Genomic DNA, 8,805 nt, shown 5'->3' on the forward strand with positions numbered 1-8,805 from the left:
GTAAATAGAACGTGGACAATTCCTTACTAGTACAGCACAGCGGTGTGTGTGAGGGTAAATAGAACGTGGACAATTCCTTACTAGTACAGTACACCGCTGTGTTTGAGGGTAAATAGAATGTGGAGAATTCCTTACTAGTACAGCGCACCGCTGTGTTTGAGGGTAAATAGAACGTGGACAATTCCTTACTAGTACAGCACACCACTGTGTTTGAGGGTAAATAGAACGTGGACAATTCCTCACTAGTACAGCGCTGTGTTTCAGGGTAAATAGAACGTGGACAATTCCTTACTAGTACAGCACACCGCTGTGTTTGAGTGTAAATAGAACGTGGACAATTCCTTACTAGTACAGCACACCGACTTTACCGAAAGAACCAAAGAAGATGAATCATTGCAGTCACGAAAGCTTTAAATCGAAATGTTTCTATTATTTAGTTATTGTTTAATACAAATTACTTCAGATAATGGGTTTCAAGATGTACTTGAATGGCACGTTCATTGTTCCGGTGTTTAATGGCTTGGACGTCGTGGCAAATGGCTTCCATCGATGTGGAAGTCAATGGTGGATGATAATTTGACATTTCGGTGTTGATTTGGAGTAGATTGTTTAACTGTTGCATACCGGGTGGTGAAATGTTTTGCCGAGTACCTGAACTGTTTGACCAAGTGAATTCATGAAGAGTTCGATACGAGTTTGAGCGTTAATATTCTTGCGGAACAACAAAGGTCGGATATTTTAAAGATTCCTGATCGTACGTTTATTGCGACAATGTTCAAGGGGAACACGTGTGGAGGAGAGTTCCGGGTGAAGTCTCCCCTTACCTGGCAACCATGGTGGCTGTCCGCTGATCACTCTCACTCCGTCACAGCTACGAGCTGTAGGGACAGGATTCTCCACCCTGGCGCTGTTTTAATTCACAGCACCAAGACTGGAGATCCTCATCCCTGCAGTTCCCTCCTGTTGTGCCGCAGCATTTACCGCGTAACGAGGCAACGTTTTCATGAGCAGTGCGTTCCACTACACCCACACGATCGAACCATGTGCAACAGTGTGCGTACATACAGACACGAACAAACACGCGGGTGCACATACACACACGAGCGCTTACTTGCAGACACGGACGAGTGGAGATGCACGCACGAGTGTGGTCACCACCTGGCTAGCTACACTAGTCACGTGATAACTAGTATACTAAACTATCCACTACACTATACACTACACTATACACTCCACTATACACTACACTACTATACACTACACCAGGGGTGTCCAAAGTTTTTTTAGTGAGGGCCAAATACAGAAAAAGAAACAAAAGGCCAGGCCACACACTTGAGGTGACATTGACACATGAATACTGTGTGTATTTCTAACTCACCTATAATATGAAGAAAATTGCACTCAGTGGGAGCAGTGATGCTGTCCTTTGGATTGAAGGATGGCTGACATGTCAGGAGAAAGTTTGGTGGTTGAGACACGAAGGACTTCACAGAGATGGCTGTCAGTCATTCTGGTTCTCAGTCTGCTTTTGTTCTGATTTAACAGAGAAAATGTTTGTTCACATATGTATGTTGAGCCGAACAGGCTCATCATTCTTTTTGCGTGGCGTCTCATCAGAGGAAACTTGGCATTATCCAAACTCTGATAGAAGTCAGGGAGGGAGAGAAGCTGATGTTGACTCTTCAGAGAATCATCACATTGCATTTCAATCAGTTCTAACTGCAGACTCTCTTCCACTTCTGCATCCACCAGGAAGGGGGTCGAGAACAGCTTGATTTGTTTTTCAATGACAGAAAAATCTTGGAAACGCTGGTTGAATTCTGTCACGAGAGATACAATCACAGACACATATTTCTCCTGTTTAGCAGAAAGGTCGGCCTTTGGAAAAGCATACTTGATTTCAGACAGCGCAGGGAAGTGTGCAGCATTAAAGCTCCGTAGTGTCTCAAACAGGCGGAGCTTTGCACAGAAGGCTTTCATGTGCACATACAGGTGTGGCACCAGCTGTTCTTTGCCTTGTAGGTTCTTGTTCAGTGTATTCAGATGATGAGTAAGATCAACTAAAAATGCCAGGTCTGCCAGCCACAGAGGGTCACTCAGTTCATGAAGAGGTCGGCCCTTCTCTTTCAAAAACTGGTCGATTTCTGATCTCAGCGAATAAAACCGCTGCAGCACAGAGCCGCGGCTGAGCCAGCGCACATCAGAGTGGTAGAGTACATCCCCGTATTCAGCATCCACATCAGATAGGAAAGCTTTAAATTCTCTGTGGTACAGTCCTCTAGCTCGAATTATGTTGACAGTTTTTACAACAGTGTTCATCACATCGCCCAGCTGGACAGTCTTGGCAGACAGTGCTTCTTGGTGGATTATACAGTGCATCCTAAGAGCCTCACCTCCGCTCTCTTTTACCTTGGCGCACACCATCGATGCCATTCCTTTGCGCTCGCCCGTCATGGCCGGAGCTCCATCCGTTGTTACTCCACAGAGCTTGTCCCATTTAAGCCCCATCTTTTCAACTGCCTCTGACACAGCTTAAAAAATATCTCTACCCGTCGTTGTGCCTTTTAGGCTCATCATATCAAGCAGTTCCTCCGTACAGCAAAAATTATCATCTACTCCCCGCAAAAAAATTAACAGCTGCGCGGTGTCTGTGGCATCTGTGCTCTCATCGCATGCTATCGAGTAAAAATCAAAAGCACAAGCTTTGTCTCTCAGCTGAAGTTTCAAGTTAGCTGACAAGTCCTCGATTCTCTGCACCACTGTATTTCTGCATAAGCTCACGCTGTTGAAATCCTGCACTTTTTCCGGGCACATTATTTCTGTGACTTTGATGAGGCACTGCTTTATGAAATCACGGGGGGGGGGGGGGGGGGGGGGAGGAGCTTGATCATATATTTGATTAATACAAATAGGGTGTACATTTAGATGCATGTCTGGATTAGAGATTGAATATAATTAAGTCTGGCGATTATGTTTAATGCAATGGGCAGTTGGAATAAACATGTTGGTGCTGGTGGATGAATGAGTGATGGACACACGCATGAGTGGGCAAACAAGCGAGTGAGTGGGCTTGAAGGCAACTGGCAGGGAAGTGATTGGATTGGTACAGTGAGTGGTCAAATATGTAATAATTGAGAGGATCAGTGATTCAAATTGTTGCTAAATCCGAGCGTTGTTCCAACCTCCCCAGACCATCCAACTTCAAACAGAATCTACTCCTTTGTAACAACATGGACGGACAAATCAAGTGGGCTGAGATCTTGGATGACTATGAGGGTAAGTTCCCTGATACCTGCATCACGTGGCTTATATGCAGAGGAGGGTCCTTGATCAATTAATTTTAGTAGACATGGCTTGGTGGTGATGGGAAGACGTAATGATCGAGTGTGGCAGAGACGATGGGTTTAGATCTGAGTTTCAGCCATCCTTGTTTAAACAGATGTCTCAAGCTTATGCATTTAATAGTCTCAGCATGCCCACAAAAAAAATGACTTGTAAAGTTTTACTGCTACGTGATGAATATTTCTCAATAGCAGGTCCTGTTGTGTGATAAGAGGTAATTACAGGGATCTTAAAATTAGTTCTGTGAAACTCCATGTCCTTCGTTCTCTAATTCATTACTCGTCCTTTGAATGAATTTTCTGTTCTTCGTAGGCCGGGAGTCGTCTTGCCAGTCGACCTCATGGGGGGACATTATGGATAATGTGGACCCTTTCCCAGGCCAAGGTTACAAGCATCGCTCCCCAAAGGTGTGTATGGGATCTGTGGGGTCAAACACAACATTCTCTCCAAAACTAGCACACTGTGTCATCACACCATCACACCAAAATATCACTAAACCATCTCTCCACATCACCTTTCTCATCACACCACACCACCATCATTTAAATACTCCATCATAGAGCCTCATCATGTCTCTATACCATCACAAGACACCATCTCTCTAGAACATTCCACTACTTCACTTCTTCATAAAACAACACCATCTCCCAACACCATCACCCAATCTCTCGACCATCCCACTCATGCAAGCACTTGAAGTGGTCATTTATTAACAATGAAGACAGAATGATATAAATCAGTCACATTAATTATTTATGTTAGTTGATTGGAAGTTGCCATTCCAGTTGCCCATTATGGGCACTGCAGTGAAATTTGTCATCATTATGGGCTTCCAGATCGTTAAAGTGGAACATGTGGAAACTATTGCCAGTGATGATTGTTGCCAACATATATCAAATCTTCACAGTCGATCACAGCCTTAAGTGCATGTATGGGGTTTGTGAGGATATTTGAGGATGTAACATGGATTTTGATTCTGTAGGGGTTTGGGATATTTAGACGTTATGGCTACACGTACAATGTGATCAAAGTATTGATGGATAAGGCCTTATGTTAACATCAGGTGATTGTGTATATTCATGTGTGTGCTAACCAAGTTTGAATGAGTGAACGTGGATGTCTGCATCTGTACACAGATGTGTGAGTATGTATTTGCATGTGCATGTCTGAATATTCCTGTGGTTATCTTTGCTTGAACAGAAGATAATTGGGGAGTTGAAAGACTTCCGCAGGGTGAAGCATCTCCAGGAGGAGAAGGACCTTGCAACGGAGAAACGCCTCATGGTAGAGGAGCGCCTATTTGAGGTGCAGTGGCTTGCCAGGGTGAAGTGCCGCAAAGAGGAGAAGTGCTTCCGAGACTATCTCCTCAAGAGGTGCCTCGTTAAAGGGAAGTGCTTCACGGATGCGAAGCGTCTTTGCGAAATGAAGTGTCTTGAAGAGAACCGTCTGGAGGAGGATGAGGAGGAGAAGAAGTGTCTCACCAACATGAAGAGCGTCAAGGAGGAGAAGCGCCTCTTGGAGGAGAAGCACCTTGAGGAGGAACAGTGCCACGTCAGGACTGCTACCACCACCGCCGCCTTTCCGCACACCGTGCACCTGAAGGGTTTCACTCCCTTGTGTGTTCTATGGTGGGTCTGAAGAACTGATGGCCAAGCAAATGTCTTCCCACAAACAGTGCACTTGAAGGGTTTCTCTCCTGTGTGAGTTCTCTGGTGCTGTGTCAAATTTCCAGTCCGATCCGTGCTGTATGCACGCTGGTCGCATTGTTGACTTGTCGTACCGAGCTGCGCTGACTGCCTTTCTTCCATCAGACCAGCGCCAGCTGCAGACAGAAAAAAATAATATCCACACCATCTACACGACAGTATCGAGGCACAGAGGAATGCATATATAGTCACATGTGACTTACACGTCTATATTAATATATTTATGATGTAGTAAAAACGTTTCCCAAATTCATCACAGGGCTGTGATGGCACACAATGAGAGGGCAAATGGTTATAAACATGCCTGGAAGTCCTCGTATCTTCAAAATGAATGTTCACCCAAAACTCCGAGTACACAATTTCGGCTGTCTGGCTACAAACGGAATATTTATGAGAGCTAAATTCAGCTGACATAGCAAAGGATTTTGAAAACAATACTATTTGTGTTATGCTGAAATGCATGAATTAATGTTCAATCGCAACTCAGATGTCCTTGAATGCTGGGATGACCAGTTCCGACTTCAGCTGCATGTGTGTGCTGTGTTCACCTCCTGTTTCCATCCTTAGTAAGAGTTCCAGAGGAAAATAAAAATAAACTGTTGTTTTGATATAATCTCCGTGTTCAATAGAGTTGATAGACTTGACTGCAAATACAAATTTTACACGGTCACACACTGGCGGTGGCGTGTCTAGAATCATGCCTGGCCACCTTCATCTGCTCAGCATTAATGCTTCCTCACTACACCAAGTAATTAATCGAGGATCAATTAACATAGCCGAGACTAACTGGTGAGATGTTAACTACCTCACCTGGTATACAGGAAGTCATGGGTTCGATCCCGACACTGACGCCTGCTGTATATCTGGAGTTTGCGCGTCTTTGACCGATAAACATTGACACACGTATTCTTGGTTCTTTCTGTAAAGTTACGTAGACAGAAAATAACAATAACAGATAATACAATTACATTAAATAAAGAGCACTTGTGTTGCAATCAAAACGTGGGTTTTTTTTGCTTTATTTACTATTTTTTACGTTTATTGTTATTTCATTTTCTATCTACGTGACTTTACCGAAAGAACCAAGAATATTAATTCCTGCAGTCACCAAAGTTTTAAGTCAAAACATTCACACACGTTGACAAAGCCTCACCTTGTGTTGTTGTGGGCAGGTCGCTTCTGATAACAAGAGCGGTATAGCAGCGCAAGCGGGCTTGGCCTGGGAACAAAAGAAAATAAAAACTGCGTGAATATTGACAATAAAACAAAGTTACAAAGTGGCGAGCCGGGTGAAGACAAATTAAACTTAAGCGAGATAATTAAAGTGAATGCAATCAGGCGAGGGCAGGAGGCAAGGCCCCGCGTGGCTAGGCCCCGCGTTGTAAAGTTCCAACCTGGACATCGATTCCCATGCTCGCTGCTACTCAACTGACATCCCTACGAGAGAGAGGCTCTACCTTGGTAAACAACAACAACAACCACCACCACCACAACGACCACCACCACAACGACCACCACCACAACGATGAGAATTTCTCACCTCGGATTTCAGTGCAAGCGCGCACACGGCAGCTTCCTGTTACCTCGCGACAGCAGGAAGTAGTATGACGTCACTTCCCTCCCACGAGCGGCTCTGTAACTGAATAAATTATGTTAATGAAACCGGAACATACGTCGAGGGATGGGGGCGTGGGCGCTGAACCCGTCGCAATATAATCGCGACGGCTTCAACGGATACATTATGTTAATGAGCCACCAGTCACTGGACGTAGCTTTGCCCAAATAAGGATTGCCACTGGAGCAATATCGGCAGTGACCCATGCGGAGGGGACGTCACGCTCGAGAGCGCGGGGGACGGGGGAGGGGTGAATACCTTGGTGACATGACGTCACTAGCGATGTAGACCTCCCCCTGGCGTTTCACGCCGATGAGGTAATTAAGAGTGGTGACGTCACAGAGTTGCAGTTTAAGTTGATTTAGATTCATTTTCCATTGCTCCCTCCCTTGAGTGTGTGAGCTCAGCAACAACGTGGACATTATTGTGTATACACTGTGTGTGTGTACACTGTGTGTGTGTACACTGTGTGTATACACTGTGTGTGTGTGTACACTGTGTGTGTACACCGTGTGTGTGTACACTGTGTGCGTGTATACTGTGTGTGTACACTGTGTGTATACACTGTGTATGTGTACACTGTGTGTGTGTACACTGTGTGTGTCACTGTGTGTCGCTGTGTGTGTCACTATGTGTGTCACTGTGTCACTGTGTGTGTGTACACTGTGTGTGTACACTGTGTGTGTGTACACTGTGTGTGTCACTGTGTGTCGCTGTGTGTGTCACTATGTGTGTCACTGTGTGTGCGTCACTGTTTCACTGTGTGTGTGTACACTGTGTGTGTGTGTACACTATGTGTATACACTGTGTGTGTCACTGTGTGTCACTGTGTGTGTACACTGTGTGTGTGTACACTATGTGTATACACTGTGTGTGTGTACACTGTGTGTGTACCCTGTGTGTGTTCACTGTGTGTGTACACCGTGTGTACACTGTGTGTGTGTACACTGTGTATACCCTGTGTGTGTGTACACTGTGTATACACTGTGTATGTGTACACTGTGTGTGTCACTGTGTGTGTACACTGCGTGTGTACACTGTGTGTGTCACTGTGTGTGTACACTGTGTGTGCACACTGTGTGTGTACACTGTGTGTGTGTGTACACTGTTTGTATACACTGTGTGTCACTGTGTGTCGCTGTGTGTGTCACTGTGTGTGTCACTGTGTCGCTGTGTGTCACTGTGTCGCTGTGTGTGTGTGTCACTGTGTGTCACTGTGTGTGTGTGTCACTGTGCCTGGCACAAGCGTCGTGGTGACGTCACCGCCACTTAGTGGCGAATGTTATGTCACTGTGTCACTGTGTGTCACTGTGTGTGTGTACACTGTGTGTACACTGTATGTGTGTACACTGTGTGTACAGTGTATGTACACTGTGTGTACAGTGTGTATACTCTATTTGTACCCTGTGTGTGTACAGTGTGCACTGTGTATACACTGTGTGTGTGTGTGTACACTGTGTGTGTACACTGTGTATACACTGTGTGTGTACACTGTGTATACAGTGTGTGTGTACACTGTGTGTGTACACTCTGTGTACACTGTGTGTACACTGTCTGTGTACACTGTGTGTGTACATTGTGTGTACACTGTATGTGTGTTCACTGTGTGTCCGCATTGAACCGAACCCCCGGCAAGGCCATCTACTTAATGACGAGAGAAAATTCACACGAAATGTCATTTTCAATGAAGTCTTCCAGATGTAAATTGATACAAGCTTTTAATGAAGAAATAAAATCATCTAATTCAAAACACAACACAATTCAAAGATGTTTCATTTTAAAACTTCAAAACAGAGCACCGGGTGCTTGCGTGAATGCGTCCTTTGTGTGCAAATGTTGTGACTTTCCTGGCCTGAAGGCCGTCAATGTGTTGGACCCTTATTGGTGCACAGCGTCAACAACAGCAGTGGGGTTTGCTTCAACCGATAGGTACGAACATCCAGACGTCAATCAGCAAGACACATTTCTAGTCCTAGTTAGACAAAATCTACGTCAACACGTAAGACAAAACTACAATTCGTGTTGTAGAGAATGTACCTCCTCCTATACGTGTAACTTTTAAGTGGTATGCCTTGTAACTGATGAATGATCCGAGGGTGCTACCTATTTCAAAGACAATGCGTTGCTCCAGATGCTTCGTGG

The 8,805-nt window shown here is 44.9% G+C and overlaps 1 long non-coding RNA gene across 1 annotated transcript; it reads right to left on the bottom strand.

Annotated features, from left to right (window-relative positions):
* Positions 1-4,032: 4,032 nt before the first annotated feature.
* LOC142918200 (uncharacterized) lies at positions 4,033-6,664 on the bottom strand. Its single transcript, XR_012937436.1, has 4 exons — positions 6,589-6,664; positions 6,202-6,267; positions 5,859-5,967; positions 4,033-5,164 (listed from the first exon to the last, which is right to left on the bottom strand). It is a non-coding gene; the product is annotated as an uncharacterized LOC142918200 (long non-coding RNA).
* Positions 6,665-8,805: the final 2,141 nt, after the last annotated feature.

Source organism: Petromyzon marinus, unplaced genomic scaffold, assembly GCF_048934315.1.
Source record: "Petromyzon marinus isolate PM22_M1 ecotype Great Lakes invasive population unplaced genomic scaffold, UKy_Petmar_22M1.pri1.0 PM_G_Scaffold_57, whole genome shotgun sequence".
Taxonomy (NCBI): domain Eukaryota; kingdom Metazoa; phylum Chordata; class Hyperoartia; order Petromyzontiformes; family Petromyzontidae; genus Petromyzon; species Petromyzon marinus.